A 22,065-nucleotide genomic window follows, 5' to 3' on the forward strand; every position below is an offset into this window, starting at 1 on the left:
TCTCGATCTAGTAGAATAGTAAATAGAAGGAGTCAGCAGCAGGGGCGTCGCTCAGACTGGAGTCTGGTGAAGCGCGCGAGTGGGAAGAAGGGAAGGGGCGTGGCCTCGCATCGCGTCTGGTTGAGCGCGCGAGCGAGCGGAAGGGTGGGGCGTGGCGTGGGCTCAGACCCGTGTCTGGTTGATCGCGCGAACGACCAGCAGGGAGTGTTTACCCCCGTTTCAGCTGGATATTACACACCAAATGGCCTCCCCTCGAGAAAGAAAACTGTTGGTTCCTCGGTGGTCTCGGTCTCGGTCACCGCAGGCGAAAGAAGTGAAGCTGAAACATAGCTTGGCTATGCAGATCTACGCGGCCGCATGTGTTGAAGAATTAGATGAGCTTGATATTGACAGTCCTGGGCAGATCATAGGATGGGCAATAAATCAAGGATTGTCGTCCAAACCTGCTTGTGCTGCTCGCTGGCGTTTCGTACGCGAAAAAGAGCATCTTCTCATGTACTGGGCTGGATCATGTGATTTTGCGCTACGATCCCACCCGCAATAGTTTAGATTTGTGCGAAAATTCGTCTCTGAGCCCGGGCTCAGATGAGCCCGAAATCTTCACCAACGATTCACATGTGGATCGGTGCCATGCGCTGTATTCTACCATCGTATTTCTATTTTTGCGTTCAACTCCAGCTTCACTTGGGCGTTGCGCTTGCACTACTGTAAGGACCGATTCAAATTTTGAAATGGATACGTGCCCAAGCCTCCGTCCTATATGCATGCTTGCCAAGTGTAATGAATAATACCACGTAACTCATACAAGTATCAGTACAAGCCCTCGAATCAAATGGTACCCCTACCTGAATGATTCCAGCAGAAACAAAATTCAGTAAACAGCCTGAAGCATCCAAATCGGTGAAGCTGTTAGACTGAAGACAGATTCTTCTCGACCCTCAAGGGCTGCCTCTATCCATGCAGCATGATACGTCGGTCTCTCCTACCAGATAGGATCTCTAACTGTATATTTGTTACACTATGTGCGTGCGTGTGCACTCTCTTGTTCTCAATCTCCTTGTATCTCTACATATTGTACCCCTTGAGGGCTTGTTCGGTTAATTCCTCACACAAGGGGATTAGAGAGGATTGCAAGGGGTTGAGATGAATTTTGACTTGTAGGGGATTTAATCCCTCTCAATCCCCTCCAAATATGAAACAACCGAACAAGGCCTGAGGAGGAATAAAACACGCTGATTACTTCTTCTCCATATGCACACTAAATACATTCTACAGAAGCAAATACATGCAGTCATTAATAGAAAACACGGTTTTGGTCACAGGGTAATATACACATTAGTCCCGATTGCATTACGAACCGGGACTAATGTTACCATTAGTCCCGGTTCGAGCGGCTAAAGGCATATTAGTCCCGGTTCAAATGGGCCCTTTAGTCCCGGTTTGAGACACGAACCGGGACTAAAGGGCGCACCCTTTAGTCCCGGTTCGTGTCTCAAACTGGCACTAAAGGGCCCATTTCTCAAACTCTACCCTCCCCCCCCCCTCCTCCCGGTATATCGTCATTTCAGTTTTGAAAAAAAGCAAAATAAAATGATAAAAACTTCAAAAAATAAAATCCTTCGAGATGTAGTTATATTACTACATCTACTAGTTAAGAAAATTAAAAAACTTAAAATTTGAACATGTTTTGCAAAAAAATGTCATGAAAAAGTAAAACGGCTATAATTTTTTGCATACGATGTCGGAAAAACGTATAATATATCAAAATGTTCAGCACGAAAATCTGCATCTGATTTTGACAGCCTATGGCCTGTTTGCAAAATTTTAGAATCCTCAAATTCTAAAAGAAAAAAAGTTATGCTCAAATTTCAGTTTTTTTGAATTTTAGTTAAATCTGGTCAAACTATGGTCAAACTACTTATTCAAGAAGTATTAGTGTTACTACATAATTATTCAAGAATATTAGTGTTACTAAATAATTATTTCAATTTTTTGAATTTTGGTCAAATCTGGTCAAATTATGGTCAAACTACTTACTCAAGAAATATTAGTGTTAGAACCCGTAGGTGCGAACTGTTGATCCTCCCGCATGCTGTGTAGTCAGTTTCGTCGATGCCCGAGCTCCGGCCGCCGCCACGAGCTCGATTCCGACGAGCTCAGGCCACCCCATGCCCTCCCGTTGCCTCCCTTGGATGCGTTCGAGTGCGGGCTACCTTCTGGTGATCTCCGCGTGTGCAGCCGCCGACTATAGCGTAGTCCGGCGGGTCCGCCATCGTTTTGGTCGCCTTGGACAAACTATGAACCTATTGTGTCTTTACGCGAACCAAACCTGTGGTTGGATGATTAGGAGGATAGTGATATTCTCAGCCCATCAGGGTTCAAGTCCTGAATTTGACATTGGTGCTCATATTTTTCTGGATTTATTTTAGGTTTTCTCATAATGTTAGTTAAGTATCAATCTCAAGATGTTATATGAGCTGACTTCGATTGCACTGTGTTAAAAAAAGAGTTTATTATGTCTTCTCGGGCCAGCTAAATTCCGGGGAGCGTACAAAAATGACAACTTTTTTATAATCCAAAAAACAGAGTATATTTTGCCCTTCCCTTCTTTTATATACGGGCTTGGGTGGAAAGGCTTGGAGGCCCACTAAGTAGGCTGGCGTAGGTCCTGGAGAGCGAGCGAAGTGTTCGTAGCCGGATCCCCGCCGCCGCCGCCGCCCGCCCTGCCGCAGGTATTCTACGTGCTGGTGGTCTCGTACCCATTATTAAATTCAAACCCTAGCAAGCAAATCCATTTCCGTGATGACCCCATTGAATTAACCAGTTGTACATCGATCCAGGGACATCTAGGTAGAACTACGTGTACGTGGACGAACTTGGTGTTGATAGGATGGATGCTTCTACAAAGTTATCCTCTATGATACTTGATTCTTTTTCCTTTTTGATCAGCAGATGATGCTTGTTGGATGTATTACATATACACTGATACGCCTGCGAGTCATGGTTCTGGTGGATGTTTTACATATATACTTCCCTACTGATGAACCATACATGACATTTCTACTATATAATTGTTTGCCACACACACGCACACGCAGAGAACCATCCATTGCATAGTGTTAAGATACAATTCTTAGAGCATCTCCAGCCGCGCCTCCAACAGGCCTCTCCAGGCCACTTTTTCGGCGCTGGCGCCAAAAAAACGCCCCAGTCGCACCCCCAGGACGCCGAAAAGCGCCGGTTCGGCCCGTTTTTGGGCCCGGCGGTCGCACGCCGAACCCGGCGCACTGGGGGACGATCGGGGGCTCCGGCGCAAGGGAAACGCGCGTCTGGCCCACACCGTCAGGTGAAAAGTTAAGTTTTTCTTCCCCGACTCGCCTCCCACCCCCCGCATCCTCGGCCGCCACTAGCTGTATCCCGGCGCTGGCCGCCGCCCTTCACCGCTAGATAGCCAATCACCGCCGAAAAAATAGCAGAGGTTCGCCAAGGCAGCCCCTCCACCAGCAGCTGGGCGTTTTCGGCCGCCGTTCCCGGCCGCGGAGGGGCAGTTTAGCAGCGGGTACACGCCCATCGGGCGTAAGGTGTTCGACGATTTGCCTGCCTCGGCGATGGACTCGGATGACGAGGAAGCGCTCGCTGCGCTGCTAGAGGAGGAAGCCGAGACCGCCGTCCAGGAAGAAGAGCATCTCATGGTGCTCGCCGCCCTCGCCCAGCTGCTGGCGAGCAATGAAAGCCGCGGCGAGGTGGCTCGGCGCCGGGGCGGGTGAAAGCAAAGAACCGGCATCATCTCGAAGGCTATTGCATGCTCTACTCCGACTACTTCGCCGACGCTCCATTGCACGGCGACAAAACATTTCGGCGCCGTTATCGGATGAGCCGAAAGCTTTTCCTCAGAATTGTGAATTCCATCCGGGAGTTCAACAGCTACTTCAAGTGCAAGAAGGATTGCACCGGCAAACTTGGATTCACCTCGATCCAGAAGTGCACGACAGCGATGAGGATGCTTGCATACGGAGTTCCCGGTGATTCGCTCGACAACTATGGGCGCATGGCCGAGTCCACCACCATTGAGTGTTTCTACAAGTTCTGTCGGGCAGTCGTGGCAGTTTTTGGACCGCAATACTTGCGAACACCCAATGCGGAAGACACTGCTCAGATCCTAGCACAGAATGCTGCAAGAGGATTTCCTAGAATACTTGGAAGCATCGACTGCATGCATTGGAAATGAAAGAACTGCCCATTTGCTTGGCAGGGGATGTACAAAGACGCCAAAGGCGGTTGTAGTGTGGTACTTGAGGCGGTGGCCACACATGACCTCTGGATTTGGCACTCCTTTGGTATGCCAGGAACTCACAATGACATCAACGTGCTACAATGCTCCCCTGTCTTTGCCAAGCTTGTTGAAGGTCATTCTCCTCCGGTGAACTTCGAGGTCAATGGGCGGCACTACAACAAGGGGTACTACCTAGCCGATGGCATCTATCTGAGATGGTTTACATTTGTGAAAACTATCTCAAACACTGTGCCAGGAGGCAAGAAGTCCCACTTTGCCAAGGTGCAGGAGGCTTGCAGGAAGGATGTCGAGCGGGCTTTTGGTGTGCTCCAATCTCGATTTGCTATTGTCCATTACCCTGCTTAGACCTGGTCGAAAGATCAAATGTGGGAGATCATGACTTGATGTGTCATCTTGCACAACATGATCATCGAGAGCGAGCAGGAAGAGCCAGTGTTTGACACTGAACCATACTATAGGCAGGGTCCTCTAGCCAAAGTTGATCACCAGCTACCGGCAACCTGGACTGCCTACCTCAGTATGCGTCAGGAGATCTGAGACCCACATGTGCATCATCAACTGCAGCAGGATCTGGTGGAGCACCTATGGAGGCTCAAGGGCGACGCCGGGCTCGACGTGTGATGAAATATGAGTTTTTATTTGTTGAACTATATAATTTGTATTGAACTATTTGTTGTTGCACTATTTTGTTGAACTATTTGATTTTCTGTGATGAACTATGTGATAAAAAATATATTTATGTTCATAATTCAACGCCGAGCCACGACGAACCATGCCGAATATGGGCCGGTTCTCGCCCATATGGGGCCTTTATTCACCGAAAGTGGGCCGAAAACTGGGTCAATCTCGGCGCCTGGGGGCGACGACTGGACGCCCAACCGCCCCCAGCGCCGATTGTATCGCCGGCTCGCCTCCAGGGGTGATTTTTATACCTCCTGGGGGCCAACGGCTGGAAATGCTCTTAAGGAAAACAGCCCATTTTCACCCTCTAATTTTGCAACTCACTTTTGCTCCTCATGAAACTTTATTTCAAATGACTGAATTCCGTATTTATTTCCGCCGTCATAGCTTATTATCTGTTACCATGTTGAAAGATTTTTCTCTCCTCTTTTTTTGTTCTGACTTGGTCAATTTTCCCTCCCAGCTATCCGAGCTGCCATGAAAAAGAGAAGGACGAAATCGAAGCGACGTCGTCTGCCGGATGATCTGGTGGCGGAGATCCTCTCTCGGGTGTCGCTCAAGTCTTTCTGCCGCTTTAAATGCGTCTGCAAGGCCTGGCTTGCCTTCTCCTCTGATCCCCACTACCGTCAGAAGCTACCGAAAATTCCCACTAGTCTCTTGTACGAAGATCAACATGTCCAGCTTCTTAGCCTGTCGCCAAAGTGCCAAACCCAGACGATGGGGAAATTGATACAGTCATGCCAGACAGCAAGAAACTAGAGCTTGTCGACTGTTGCAATGGCCTAGTCCTTTGCCAGTACAAGAGTCATGACGATCCTTCTCCAGATACTAGCCGCCTCATTGTGTACAACCCGGCGACACGAGAGTGGAGGGCGCTTCCTGTTCCTAGCGATCCATATGTCCCCCAGGATATGTTAGATACAATAGACGAAGATAGCCTATCAGAGAGCAGCTTGGACTATACGACATTTTTGGGCTTCGATCCATCGTGGTCGGCAGAGTTCTATATCTTCAGCTTTCAGGAGGCGGTCATCCGTGGTATCAATGCTGGTATCATGGGACTCCAGGTGTTTGACTCTGACATGTCAAGCTGTTTTGTGGATGCTGGTATCATGGGACTCGAGGTGTTCGACTCTGACATGTCAAGCTGTTTTGTGGACGACGACGGATGGATGGGGGAGTCTCTTGTGGTTGGTAGAGCACACATTTTTGTGGGTGGAGTATTGTATATGGAGACCTACAGCAATGTGATTCTTGTGGTTCAAGGCTTGGTGGAAATGAGTCGTGGCATGGACTATCATTCTAGTTAGAAAGCTCTACTGTTCCACAAAGGTTAGAACCTGAAGACATGTTCTATGAGAAACAAAAAAGAGAAATGTATTTGCACGGATCTTGATGCGAAGAATGGATGGCTAGATAAGAGCGGCCTGAATACAGGTGCTCTAAAATATGTTTTCAGACCACATCCCTCGTCGAGGGCTACCTGTTGGTCGCCAAGGCCCTGCTCTCGGCAAACCACTCTGATCCCGTCGTTGAAGCGTTCAGCCTCCTCCCCGATGCACTGGATTAAAGAAGTTGTCTCCCCCTCTGACGCCACTGCTAAGACGTCATATCTGCATCACCTCAAGGGTCCATGCATCCGCTATCTCGCCTTCGAGCGTCTCAAGGCCAAGGACCGTTGTCGCGTCCTGGATTATATCAAGTTCTGGAGGGGTTCAATTGGGCTGGAAGGTGAGGACCCGAGCATGGGGTTCATGGCGCTGCGCGCTCGGCTTGGTACCGAGGACTTGGCGGAGGCCAAGACTGAGTTCGAGAGAATCATGGCCAATGCCAACGCATCAGACGATGTATGCATGATGGCCACTAAGGTGTACCTTGCCTCCGCGGAGCCTAAGGATGCATGCGAGGTGCTCGTTGCGCTTGCTATACGTTATCGCGCGCGCAGGAGGTGCAACAACTGCTACTCTAAGAGTGCTGACCAATGTAATTGATGGTGGTATGGGTAGCACCTGGCATGCAAGTGCCATCTGTGACCTTGTGTCAGATGAGAGTGTCGTCGCATCGTTCAATGGCCCGGCTAACGCCAGTCACCGTGGAGCAATGCACACACTACTATGGGACTGGTATTAAACTCTGTTACAAAAGCAATTTTACAACATTTTCATGTACACACATGAACTTTATTGAGACCGACTAACACTTGGAATATGGTACATTGGCTGTGACCATTTCAATAAAGGGAGATTCGATACAAGTGCTGGCTTCTTTTTTTTAGGGTAAGTGCTGGCTTCTTTAATAGTTCGATTCTATATCTTTCCCGTGAAGAGGGAAGCAGGCCCCGATCAGCACAGTGCCTCCGAGTCCTTGCCATCTGCTATATAGCCCTTGAGGATCTGGATCGAGCCGAACCGTTCATCAACAAGGCTGACAAAGTATGGTATTGATCCCTCTCGTCATCACTTCGATAAATAAGTTCGCATGAAGTAATGATTGGCTCAAAATGTGTATGTGTAGGTAGAACAAAGCGTCGAGTGTGCCTTTAGGTAACAATTATGCATGTTAATTGTACATGAGTCTTATTTGACCCTGCTGTTGTTTACTAACCCAGAAGAATTATGTAGGTCAAAATTTATCTTAAAAAATGACCAAGATGAAGCTATTAAGCAGATGAAAACCATGGTTGCTTGGTCTATACAACATTTTTGGGCTTCGATCCTTCATGGTCGGCAGAGTTCTACGTCTTCAGCTTTCAGGAGGTGGTCATCCATCATATGACGGCGGGTATCATTGGACTTGAGGTGTTCGACTCTGACATGTTAACCTGTTTTGTGGACGACGATTGGATGGGGGAGCCTCAGGTTGGTAGAGCACACATTTTTGTGGGTGGAGAGTTGTATTTGGAGACCTACAGCGGTGTGATTCTTGTGGTTAAAGGCTTGAAGGAAATGAGTCGTTGCTTGGAGTATCATTCTACTATTAAGCTGCCACATGGTTGTGATGGTGGCGGCTGCTTTGGACAATCGTCGGGTGTCTTGCATTGTGCGTTTCCAGAGGAGGGTGGTCTTACAATCGCAGTTTTCAGTCTCGATGCTGCTTGCAACTGGTCTATGAAGCACCATTTTTCTACGCGAGATGCATTTGGAAGGGATGACTTCGTCCGCGGCGGACGATCGTGCTGGCCCAACTCGTGTGATTATGAGATTGTCGTTCTTGACCTGGAAAGAGAGGTTCTCTTGCTCCTGGATAAGCGGCCCAAGAAGCTTTTGTCTTAGTGCATCAACACCGGGAAACTTTGTGAGATCAAAGATGGTCACAGGCTGCTAGAGCCCTACTATTATATAGGCATGGACTTGGGCTGCCATTATTATGTGGCATGCTACTCAAAGCTCCCATGCTGAGCCATTTGTGTGATGGCGATGACAAAATGAGCAGCAGCATCTCTTGTGTTTCTCCTCTGTCGGACGCACACACACATCGTGGCTCTGCTTTTAGTTTCATGTTGCCCTATTTTGGGTGGATGTTTGGCTGCATGATGTACCCTTATTAGCATCAAGTTTCCTGCATCAATGGCCTTACTGAATATGTTGCTGAATTGATCATCAAAGATGGTTGCTGGCTGTATTTTTTTTGTAACATTAAATTTTAATCCATCTTGCAGACTGGTGTATCTAATAGTTTGGTTTTCTTTATAGTTCTTTGTTGCAAGCTTTGCTCAGTATTAACATTGAGAAGGTGAGGTTGATGTCTTCTTTACCATCTACTATCTTGTGTAGGGTATGCTTGATGAACCGTTAGAGATTCTGCGGATGCAAATTTGAAACCTTTAGGGTACCCTCCGACCCTACTTAGTTCAACCAAATGGGACTGGTATTAAACTTGGTTACAAAAGCAATTTCACAACATTCTCATGTACATACATGAACTTTATTGAGACCGACTAACACTTGGAATATGGTACATTGGCTGTGACCATTTCAATAAAGGGAGATTCGATACAATTGCTGGCTTCTTTTTTTAAGGTTAAGTGCTGGCTTCTTTAACAGTTCGATTCTATATCTTTCCCGTGAAGAGGGAAGCAGGCCCCGATCAGCACAGTGCCTCCAAATCCTTGCCATCTGCTATATAGCCCTTGAGGATCTGGATCGAGCCGAACCGTTCATCAACAAGGCTGACAAGGTATGGTATTGATCCCTCTCATCATCACTTCAATAAATGTGTATGTGTAGGTAGAACAAAGCGTCAAGTGTGCCTTTTTGAAGGTAACAATTATGCATGTTAATTGTACATGAGTTTTATTTACCAGAACATGCTCAAAAAAGGCCCGGTATTAAGATGCTCAGCAGAGCTAACCAAAACATGGACGTGGAGTTTTATAAACACCAAGAGTTATATATACCAAAACATGGACGTTCCAACAAAAAGGCCCGGTGCGAGCCAAATAAATATCAATATTTATACTAAATATTATACTTGTTTAGAAGTCATTTTTTTAACTCACATTGATAGCTAATTATTATGGTAAATTTAAAGATGGAAATATACATTTCTCAATAAAAATACATCTTAAAACATGTCTAAATCAATTCAACTTAAATGTTATTAAATAATAAATGACAAAAATTCATGTCTTCTTGGATTAATTTCTGAATCTTGTATTAAAGTGGCTATATGATGTGTGTTATAATTATCTTAATAAATGTGGGGTACACATATGTATCTTGATAATGAACTTCATGATTAGATATATGCAAATAGAAAAATATGGAGTACATGAGGAGTTTGGTACCTAACGATTGCTATGTTGCTTTATTCATTTTTTTAGTAAAATATGTGGAACATATTATGATGGGTACAATAATATGTTGATGATGTGCATACGATATGTACTTAGTACTGAAATAATATTACTCCCTTTAGTACAACTTGTAAAGCGTTCACCAAAGAGGGATACTTGCATTCGAAGTAAAATTGCTTCATAGTGTGAACTTGCTATTACAAATTGGGTCTCTTATTTTCTTTAGACACTTAATGATTTCTATATATTTGGCTCTTAGAGGTAACACATTTTCACTAGTAATGTGGTAATTTATATGAAAGCTTCATGTAGTGTGAGCATGCGTGTGCGTGTGCCTTCGCCATTGAGCTTGAAGTTGTCGTCCTATTTTCTTGGTCTATGGGTTCACTCTAACGTCAAGGAGCAGGAAAACAAGATTGGCCTTGGCTATAATGACCCACACTCACTATAGAAGACAACCGGAGTAGAGACTCAAATCTCAAGCTAGGCAGGAGAAGCTAAAAGGTGAAACCGCTTAGGACATTCTAGGGACATTGGTATATACAGAGCACACTATAGTCAGTGCCTAACTCTCGGGGAGTGGATGATCCGCCTCAGTCATGCTCAGGGTGTAGTTATGAGACTTATTTCAATTTGTTTCCGAGATAGGTGTCCAACTTCTTCGTTCCTGTCATCATGAATCATTGTATCTTCATGTTTTAGGTTAAATTGTTGGATATTGGACTGTTTGCTATGTTTCACTAGTAAGTGCTTGTTCAATATTAAGTACTTGTTGTATGTACGTACTATATGTATTTATTGTATGTACATAAACGGAAACCTAGGACATTAGAGGTCATGTGCAACCACACACGTTTCACATGCCCAGGGCCGACCCTGTATCCATGGATCGAACTTCTATTACCATTTGTATTGAACATCTATTCTTTCTGTTAGAATTGTGTCGAATATTATTGTACAAGTTAGGTTACAGTTGGACTTGGAGTCGTACGGTGTGTAGACAGGATACGGAGTCGTGTCCAAGTAGGACACTTGTATCCTAGGCCTCTCATATATAGCTGGGGTAGACACACGATGTAACCTATACCAACATAATAGCACCGAAACGCAGGGGAAGCCGGCGGCATGTGCCGGTGTCCAGGGCGACCGGGTGCGGTATTGTAGCGGTGTCATGGGGAGGAGCGCCCATAGTCAGGCCCCGGGGATGTAGCCATATCGGTGAATCTCGTTAACAAATCTCGGTGTCGTGCTTGTGTGATTGCTTGATCCTCGGTAGATCGACGGAGCATCTCGGATTTATTCTAACAAGTGGTATCATGAGCAAGGTTTGATTCGAGGAGTTGCTGGATCGTTGATTTAGAGAAGAACGACGAAGACCAGCTGCAGATGAGCACGGCTTGCGTGCGAGACGTCGGGCAGCAATCGGAGATTGTCGCATGTAAAGCAATCAAGAGCAACACGCAGCAGATCGATCCGATGTGGAGGCGGCGTAACGTGCGCGGTGGCCAACGCACGCGATGGGAGTAGCAGGAGTCCGCGTACAGCGGCGGCGGCAAGCAGCTCGATCGGGCGTGCGGGGCAAGGCAGCACAAGCGGCGTATTGGATACAGGCGATTGAGCGTCTCGGCAGGATTCCGATCGGACTCGGAGGCTCGGGCGGTGTGTACGCGGGTGGTCTACGTGGGCGGTGCAGCATTGGATCATCGTACAGCAAAAGACGCGCGTACGAGACAGCCGGAGGACAAGGTGCTGCGTGTTGGGACATACGTTTGAGATTTGTTTGGTAAAAAAAAAGGAATATCTTCGCGGACAACGCAGGCTTAGTAAGGGGATCAACTTTTATTGGCAAAGTTTATGCATGCGTCGCGTTAGGTACAGGACGCCGTGGCTGGTTGAGGCCTAGGAGCCGGTGCATGAGGTTGCTAATTGAAGCATCAGGAGTTTTTCTATGGAAAATTAGCACAAATACCGAGGGTGTCTTTTGGACAGAGAAGCATGTATGCATGGCGTGAGTGCAATGCGTACAAGAAGCTGCTTGGATCAAAATAATTTCTCGGATGGAAGTGCGGTGTGATGTAGAGTTGGTCAAGATGGAGCGCGTGCGAGGTTGGCGACGTGCGTATAAGGCTCGGAGGAGTCTAGAGCGCGTCGTGACAGGATCATGCAAACACAGGGCGTCAAGGCAATGCATAGATGTGCGAGGCGGACACGACGCAGGGTGGAGCATGGTTGCAGTCGGGTTATTTCGGCTGGGTTGGACTGGATAGTCTGATGGACTGACGTGGATGTCGGTCAAAGCAGAAGACGGCAATGATTTCAGCGACGATGACATAGGAGCGTGATGCTGATGGTGGCCGATTTCTGGGGCGTGGAAACACGTGGTGCAGGCTCGAGGGCTTGTGCGGCTTCGACAAGACTATGACGCAGAGTTGATTCAAGATGGTGCACATATGAGAGAGCTTGAAGTCGTCAGGGCGCAGGGTAGCATAGCGCAGCTACATGGAGTCATGTTGAAGGTGGAGCTGGAGTCTGATGGACGACTTCACTCTGTGCTGATGGAGGGGCTACGGCGTAAGTGTTGGAAATATGCCCTAGAGGCAATAATAAATTAGTTATTATTATATTTCCTTGTTCATGATAATCGTTTATTATCCATGCTATAATTGTATTGATAGGAAACTCAGATACATGTGTGGATACATAGACAACACCATGTCCCTAGTGAGCCTCTAGTTGACTAGCTCGTTGATCAATAGATGGTTACAGTTTCCTGACCATGGACATTGGATGTCGTTGATAACGGGATCACATCATTAGGAGAATGATGTGATGGACAAGACCCAATCCTAAGCCTAGCACAAAGATCGTGTAGTTCGTATGCTAAAGCTTTTCTAATGTCAAGTATCATTTCCTTAGACCATGAGATTGTGCAACTCCCGGATACCGTAGGAGTGCTTTGGGTGTACCAAACGTCACAACGTAACTGGGTGATTATAAAGGTGCACTACAGGTATCTCCGAAAGTGTCTGTTGGGTTGGCACGAATCGAGACTGGGATTTGTCACTCCATGTAAGCGGAGAGGTATCTCTGGGCCCACTCGGTAGGACATCATCATATGCGCAATGTGACCAAGGAGTTGATCACGAGATGATGTGTTACGAAACGAGTAAAGAGACTTGCCGGTAACGAGATTGAACAAGGTATAGGGATACCGACGATCGAATCTCGGGCAAGTACAATACCGCTAGACAAAGGGAATTGTATACGGGATTGATTAAGTCCTTGACATCGTGGTTCATCTGATGAGATCATCGTGGAACATGTGGGAGCCAACATGGGTATCCAGATCCCGCTGTTGGTTATTGACCAGAGAACGTCTCGGTCATGTCTGCATGTCTCCCGACCCCGTAGGGTCTACACACTTAAGGTTCGATGACGCTAGGGTTATAAAGGAAGCTTGTATGTGGTTACCGAATGTTGTTCGGAGTCCCGTATGAGATCCCGGACGTCACGAGGAGTTCCGGAATGGTTTGGAGGTAAAGATTTATATATAGGAAGTCCTGTTTCGGCCATCGGGATAAGTTTCGGGGTCATCGGTATTGTACCGGGACCACCGGAAGGGTCCCGGGGGCCCACCGGGTGGGGCCACCTATCCCGGAGGGTCCCATGGGCTGAAGTGAGAAGGGATCCAGCCCAAAGTGGGCTGGGGCGCCACTTCCCCTAGGGCCCATGCGCCTAGGGTGAAAGGGGAACCCTAAGGAAGAGTCCCAAGGAGGGAAGGCACCTCCTAGGTGCCTTGGGGGGGAGGGAAACCTCCCCTGGCCGCCGCCCCCTAGGAGATTGGATCTCCTAGGGCTGGCGCACCCCCCCCTTGGGCTCACTATATATAGTGAGGGTAGGAGGGCCTCTTGGAACGCCCCTTATGCCTTTGGTGCAGCCCTCCCTCTCTCCCAAGTTCTTCTCCTCTCCCGTGGTGCTTGGCGAAGCCCTGCAGGATTGCCACGCTCCTCCATCACCACCACGCCGTTGTGCTGCTGCTGGATGGAGTCTTCCTCAACCTCTCCCTCTCTCCTTGCTGGATCAAGGCGTGGGAGACGTCACCGGGCTGTACGTGTGTTGAACGCGGAGGTGCCGTCCGTTCGGCACTAGGATCATCGGTGATCTGAATCACGACGAGTACGACTCCATCAACCCCGTTCACTTGAACGCTTCCGCTTAGCGATCTACAAGGGTATGTAGATGCACTCTCCTTCCCCTCGTTGCTGGTCTCTCCATAGATAGATCTTGGTGACACGTAGGAAATTTTTTGAATTTCTGCTACATTCCCCAACAGTGACATCATGAGCTAGGTCTATGCGTAGTTACTATGCACGAGTAGAACACAAAGTAGTTGTGGGCGTTGATTTTGTTCAATATGCTTACCGTTACTAGTCCTATCTTGATTCGGCGGCATCGTGGGATGAAGCGGCCCGGACCAACCTTACACGTACTCTTACGTGAGACCGGTTCCACCGACAAACATGCACTAGTTGCATAAGGTGGCTGGCGGGTGTCTGTCTTTCCCACTTTAGTCGGATCGGATTCGATGAAAAGGGTCCTTATGAAGGGTAAATAGCAATTGGCATATCACGTTGTGGTATTTGCGTAGGTAAGAACCGTTCTTGCTAGAAACCCATAGCAGCCACGTAAAACATGCAAACAACAATTAGAGGACGTCTAACTTGTTTTTGCAGGGTATGCCATGTGATGTGATATGGCAAAAGGATATGATGAATGATATATGTGATGTATGAGATTGATCATGTTCTTGTGAAGGGAATCACGACTTGCATGTCGATGACGAGACAACTTCAAGAAGACACGATGATGGAGATCATGATGATGGAGATCATGGTGTCTTACCGGTGACAAGATGATCATGGAGCCCCAAGATGGAGATCAAAGGAGCTATATGATATTGGCCATATCATGTCACTATTATTTGATTGCATATGATGTTTATCATATTTATACATCTTATTTGCTTAGAACGACGGTAGTAAATAAGATGATCCCTTACAACAATTTCAAGAAGTGTTCTCCCCTAACTGTGCACCGTTGCTACAGTTCGTCGTTTCTAAGCACCACGTGTTAATCGGGTGTGATGGATCCTTACGTTCACATACAACGGGTGTAAGACAGTTTTACACATGCAAAAACACTTAGGGTTAACTTGACGAGCCTAGCATGTACAGACATGGCCTCGGAACACAGAATACCGAAAGGTCGAGCATGAGTCGTATAGAAGATACGATCAACATAAAGATGTTCACCGACGTTGACTAGTCCGTCCCACGCACAGATCGGACACGGCCTAGTTGACTCGGATCATGTAATCACTTAGATGACTAGAGGGATGTCTATCTAAGTGGGAGTTCATAAGATGAACTTAATTATCTTGAACATAGTCAAAAGGATTTTGCAAATTATGTCGTACCTCGCGCTTTAGTTCTACTGTTTAGTTATGTTCCTAGAAAAAAATTAGTTGAAAGTTGATAGTAGCAATTATGCGGACTAGGTCTGTAAACTGAGGATTGTCCTCATTGCTTCTTAGAAGGCTTATGTCCTTAATGCACCGCTCAGTGTGCTAAACCTCGAACGTTGTGTGTGGATGTTGCGAACATCTGACATACACGTTTTGATAACTACATGATAGTTCAGTTAAACGGTTTAGAGTTGAGGCACCAAAGACGTTTTTGAAACGTCACGAAACATATGAGATGTTTTGAGGGCTGAAATTGGAATTTCAGGCTCGTGCCCACGTCAAGAGGTATAAGACCTCCGACGATTTTCTTAACCTGCAAACTAAGGGAGAAAAGCTCAATTGTTGAGCTTGTGCTCAGATTGTCTGAGTACAACAATCGCTTGAATCAAGTGGGAGTTGATCTTCCAGATGAGATAGTGATGTTTCTCCGAAGTCATTACCACCAAGCTGCTAGAGCTTCGTGATGAACTATAATATATTAGGGACATATATGATGATCCTTGAGATATTCGCGATGTTTGACACCACAAAAGTAGAAATCAAGAAGGAGCATCAATCGTTGATGGTTGGTGAAACCACTAGTTTCAAGAAGGGCAAGGGAACAAAGGGATACTTCATGAAACGGCAATTCAGCTGCTGCTCTAGTGAAGAAACCCAAGGTTGAACCCAAACCCGAGACTGAGTGCTTCTGTAATAAGGGGAACAGCCACTGGAGCAGAATTACCCTAGATACTTGGTAGATGAAAAGGCTGGCAAGGTCGATAGAAGTATATTGGATATACATTGTGTTGATGTGTACTTTACTAGTACTCCTAGTAGCACCAGGGTATTAGATACCGGTTCGGTTGCTAAGTGTTAGTGACTCGAAATAAAAGCTACGAAATAAACGAAGACTAGCTAAAGGTGAGCTGACGATATGTGTTGGAAGTGTTCTCAATGTTGATATGATCAAGCATCGCACGCTCCCTCTACCATCGAGATTGGTGTTTGCGTTGAGCATAGACATGATTGGATTATGTCTATCGCAATACGGTTATTCATTTAAGGAGAATAATGGTTACTCTGTTTATTTGAATAATACCTTCAATGGTCTTACACCTAAAATGAATGGTTTATTGAATCTCGATCGTAGTGATACACATGTTCATGCCAAAAGATAGTAATGATAGTGATAGAGGCAAAGGTGTCCCGATGTTTCGATGAGATGGTGGTTATCGTTTTCTGTGGGAGTCGACCTTGACGATCCGACTACGAACGTGCGAGACGTCGCGCCTTAGCAATCGCTAAACCAACTTCCGAGGGGTTATTGACCACGCCGGAGCACGATCGACCTGACCACGAGGGCATGTTTCCTGCGAGCAAACGAAGAACAAGCAAGAAACTGAGATTGCAATCTGGATATTGCGAATATAAGATGAAAGCTTTATTGATCAAGGTGGGGGTCTGTGACGTCTTGGTCTGGTCGTTGGACACAAACGAAGTACGCGAAGTTGCAGCTATGGCGAACTTTTAATCTAAACAAAACCCAAAGTCTAAACGACGCCCTAAGGGCTGTATATATGGAGGAAGAGAGGGGAGTTTCGTGGCCCTTGAGGGTGGGGTCCGAAACCAACCCTAACTCTTGTTTCCCCACACATACAGACTCTAAAAATAGTCTATACTTAAGTATTTCGAAATTACATGGGCCTGGCCCATTAATAAGGTGACGCAGCACCTAGAATAGCCTATGGACGAATATTATGAAGTGGCATCTTGTATATTTCGTCCATGGCTTCATGCACTCCTAATGGCGGTTTCAAAGTCCTGAAATCATCACTTGTAACTCCGTTCTTGATCCCCTTGCGCATGCCATCAACTTCATGCGTGTTCTTGCTCCAATGTTCATCCTTCTCCAAGCTAGGCCCTTCATTTGAAAGCAAAACAAATGTATCCAATTTAGGCAACATCATAATCTCATGAACATTAGAATCATTACCAAGAAACGAAAGTACTTGGTAATTTAATTGGCGTGCGCGAGCTCTAGTAATTGGTCCAGTATATGTAACAGTAGGGGCTATGGGTGTAACAATGGTATTGATGTCCTCATCATCCTCCCCTTCTTAAAATGAAGTCGTCCTCGACGGAAGCTCATCTTCCTCACCCAAATAAGGCTTCAAATCTGCAATATTAAAAGTGGGACTAACCCCAAAATCTGCAGGTAGCTCAAGTTTATATGCATTATCATTTATTTTCTCTAAAACCTTAAAAGGACCATCAGCACGTGGCATTAGCTTTGATTTGCGTAGATTAGGAAATCTATCTTTACGCAAATGTAACCAAACAAGATCTCTAGGTGCAAACACAACATGTTTTCTACCCTTATCTCCAGCAAGTTTATATTTAGCATTCATACGCTCAATGTTTTCCTTAGTTAACTCATGCATTTTTAAAATCAATTCAGAACGTTCTTTAGCATCAAAATTAACCTTCTCCGAAGATGGAAGAGGCAACAAATCAATAGGTGCACGAGGTAGGAAACCATACACAATTTCAAAAGGGCACATCTTAGTAGTAGAATGCAATGAACGATTATAAGCAAATTCAATATGAGGCAAGCATTCTTCCCACATTTTCTTGTTATTCTTCAAAACAGCCCTAAGCATAGTAGACAATGTTCTATTGACTACTTCAGTTTGTCCATCAGTTTGGGGGTGACAAGTAGTACTAAAAAGCAGCTTAGTCCCCAACTTAGCCCATAAACATCTCCAAAAGTGGCTAAGAAATTTAGTATCACGATCTGAAACAATAGTATTTGGCACACTATGTAAGCGAATAATTTCACGAAAGAACAAATCAGCAACATTAACAGCATCATCGCTTTTATGACATGGTTAAAGTGTGCCATTTTCGAGAACCTATCCACGACAACAAATATGCTATCCCTCCCCTTCTTTGTTCTAGGTAAACCTAAAACAAAGTCCATAGATATATCCTCCCAAGGAACACTAGGTACAGGCAAAGGCATATATAAACCATGAGGATTGAGTCGTGACTTAGCTCTTTGACATGTAGTGCAGCGAGCAACAAAACGCTCAACATCCCGTCTCATCTTTGGCCAAAAGAAATGTGTAGCAAGTATATCCTCCGTCTTCTTGACGCCAAAGTGTCCCATTAATCCTCCTCCATGCGCCTCCTGCAACAACAAAAGACGAACGGAGCTAGCTGGAATGCATAGCTTGTTAGCACGAAACACAAATCCATCGTTAAGAACGAACTTGTTCCAAGTTCTCCCTTCCTTACAATTCTGCAATACATCTTTAAATTCAGCATCATTAACATATTGATCCTTGATGGTCTCCAAACCAAATATTTTAAAGTCAAGTTGTGAAAGCATAGTATAACGACGAGACAAGGCATCAGCAATAACATTTTCTTTACCCTTCTTGTGTTTAATCACATAAGGGAAAGTCTCAATGAATTCAACCCATTTAGCATGTCGACGGTTCAGTTTTGCTTGACTTTTAATGTGTTTCAAAGATTCATGATCAGAATGTATAACAAATTCCTTGGGCCATAAATAATGTTGCCATGTTTCTAAGGTCCGAACAAGAGCATATAATTCTTTATCATAAGTAGAATAGTTCAGACTAGGCCCACTCAATTTTTCAGAAAAGTATGCAACAGGTTTTCCATCTTGTAATAACACACCTCCTAATCCAATTCCACTAGCATCACATTCAAGCTCAAAAGTCTTATTGAAATTAGGAAGTTGGAGTAAAGGAGCATGTGTCAACTTATCTTTCAATACCGTGAAGGCTTCTTCCTGTGCGGTACCCCAAACAAAAGGTACATCCTTCTTTGTAAGCTCGTTGAGAGGTGCAGCAATGGTGCTGAAATCTCTCACAAAACGCCTATAGAAACCAGCGAGGCCAAGGAAACTCCTCACTTGTGTGACCGTTTTGGGCTGCGGCCAACTCTCAATAGCTTCAATCTTGGCTTTATCAACTTCAATTCCCTGTGGAGTAACAACATAGCCAAAAAAAGATACTCGTTCGGTGCAAAAGGTGCACTTTCCAAGGTTACCAAACAAACGTGCATCACGTAGAGCAATAAAAACAACACGTAAATGTTCCAAATGTTCCTCCAAAGATTTGCTATAAATCAATATGTCATCAAAGTAAACTACCACAAATCGTCCAATGAAAGCACGTAAAACTTCGTTCATTAACCTCATGAAAGTACTAGGTGCATTAGTTAACCCAAAAGGCATGACTAACCACTCATATAATCCAAACTTAGTTTTAAATGCTGTTTTCCATTCATCTCCCAATTTCATACGAATTTGATGGTAACCACTACGCAAATCAACTTTGGAGAATATTGTAGAGCCACTCAATTCATCAAGCATATCATCTAGCCTAGGAATAGGATGACGATAACGAATAGTAATATTATTAATACCTCTACAATCAACGCACATACGCGACGTACCATCCTTTTTCGGCACTAAAATGATAGGAACAGCACAAGGACTAAGGGATTCGCGTATATAACCTTTGTCGAGCAGTTCTTGTACTTGACGCATAATCTCCTTCGTCTCCTCTGGATTGGTACGGTATGGTGCCCGGTTGGGTAATGATGCACCGGGAATTAAGTCAATTTGATGCTCAATCCCGTGAATAGGTGGTAATCCCGGTGGCACGTCTTGTGGAAAGACGTCGGCGAACTCCTGCAAAATGTTAGTGACAGCAGGAGGTAAAGAGGAAGGTACGTCCTCGAATGAAAATAATGCCTCTTTGCACACAAAAGCATAGCAAACAGATTTGCTAAAATCTAGATCATCAATATCAGATTTGGTGGCAAGTAAACATGCACTTTTCAATTTAATTTCAGAAGCAACACTAGATTGTTTATTATTATTAGGCTGCATTTGTTGCTCAAATTCTTTTGCCACAATCTGATTTTCACTCTTAGTTTTCTCCTGTTTTGCTTTATTAGCTCTATTAATATCATCTTTCAAAATGGAATCAGGAGTCATAGGAAGCAAAGTAATATTTTTATCCTTATGAACAAGAGTATACTGATTGTTTCTACCATGGTGAATAGAATTTTTATCAAATTGCCATGGTCTACCAAGTAATAAGGAACATGCTTGCATCGGTACCACATCACAATCAACATAATCAGCATATGTAGAGATACTAAAATGCACACGAACAGTACGTGTTACCTTAACCTTGCCGCTGTTGTTGAACCATTGGATGTAGTAAGGATGTGGATGTGGTCTTGTGGTGAGAGATAGCTTCTCCACCATCTCGATGCTAGCCAAGTTGTTGCAACTCCCTCCATCTATGATCACGCGAACAGAACGTTCCTTCACAACTCCCTTTGTATGGAACAAATTATGCCTCTGATTTTGCTCAGCTTGTGTAACCTGCACACTCAAAATACGTTGAGCAACTAAAGATTCATACCTGTCAGCATCTTCAGGAGCCATGTATTGCGTCTCATGATCAGAATCGTCTCCACCATGTTCGTCACGTGTAATAAGAGCCAAAGTCTCCTCATCATAGTCACTAGCAGACTCATACCCACCATCCTCAGTAACAATCATCACACGCTTAGATGGGCATTCTCTCGCATAATGACCTCCACCCTTGCAACGTCGACAAATAATATCATGTGTTTGCCCTGTTGATGCCATGGATGAAGAAGAGCTCTTTGCAGGCCCAGAAGGTGTGCTCTTGGCAGATAGTGGCGATTGTGCCTGCTTTATTGTATCACGGTTGGAGGTGGCAGCCGACGGAGGCGCCGGTGAAGCAGAACGTGTGGAAGTAGATGATGCACGTGGTGTCCATGAAGAAGGTCGACCTGCAGAAAAGTTAGTCCGCGCCAATGCCTGTCGATCCTGCACTTCACGTTCAGCTTTACAAGCAAGATGGAATAAACGAGTGATATTAGTATACTCCTTATACTCTAGAATCGTCTGAATCTCTCTATTTAATCCACCCATAAAACGTGCAAGCATAGCTTCATTCTCCTCAACAATACCACATCTAATCATGCCAGTTTGTAATTCCTGATAATATTCTTCTACAGAATTTTTTCCCTGTCTTAAGCGCTGCAATTTTTGAAGTAATTCACGTTGATAATATGGTGGAACCCAACGAGTACGCATAGCAGTTTTCAAAGCAGCCCAAGTAGCAGGAATGAGATATAATCTACAATGCTCAGACCACCAAACACATGCAAAACTAGTGAATGCACAAACAGCAGCAGGAACACGTCTCTCCTCGGGATATTGTAAACATGTAAATCGTTGTTCAGTTTTTAACTCCCAAGTAAGATATATATCAGGAACATATCTACCCTCAAATGGTGGAATATTCAATTTTAGTTTAGGGAGATGGTCATGATCTCGTACCTGAGGGTGAGCCCTACCATTGCCATTATTTGCATGTGGACGACCTGATGGTTGCTGTGCTGGTGGTGGCGCGTAGTTCTAATTTTGATCAACCTCATCCTCGTAATCGCCAGCAAAATCATCCTCCTCCGCATCAGCAGCAGGAGCCACAGAAGTAGCAACAGCAGAACCAACAGTTTGGCCAGGTGCAAGAGGGAGACGGCTCGCTCGGCGGAGGGCTGTTTCACGATGTGTAGGTAGTCGTCGTTGTTGTTGTTGTAGAGGTGCGTTAGGTGTAGCCGGTGGTGGTGGTGGAAGACGCGCGAGCAATTCATTAAACCTGTTATCGAGCTTTGTTTCGAACGTCTTCTCCATGTCATCTATCTTCT

The 22,065-nt window shown here is 45.3% G+C and overlaps 4 pseudogenes; 3 read left to right on the forward strand and 1 right to left on the reverse strand.

Moving 5' to 3' along the window:
- Window positions 1-3,119: 3,119 nt before the first annotated feature.
- LOC147967361 (uncharacterized) lies at window positions 3,120-3,850 on the reverse strand (annotated as a pseudogene).
- Window positions 3,851-3,994: 144 nt separating this feature from the next.
- Window positions 3,995-4,915, forward strand: LOC147967362 (uncharacterized; annotated as a pseudogene).
- Window positions 4,916-5,452: 537 nt separating this feature from the next.
- Window positions 5,453-6,285, forward strand: LOC147967363 (putative F-box protein At3g10240; annotated as a pseudogene).
- Window positions 6,286-6,531: 246 nt separating this feature from the next.
- LOC147967364 (uncharacterized) lies at window positions 6,532-8,373 on the forward strand (annotated as a pseudogene).
- Window positions 8,374-22,065: the final 13,692 nt, after the last annotated feature.

The sequence above is a fragment of the Triticum urartu genome, chromosome 5A, assembly GCF_056163025.1.
Source record: "Triticum urartu cultivar PI428250 chromosome 5A, HENAU_Tu73, whole genome shotgun sequence".
Lineage (NCBI taxonomy): Eukaryota > Viridiplantae > Streptophyta > Magnoliopsida > Poales > Poaceae > Triticum > Triticum urartu.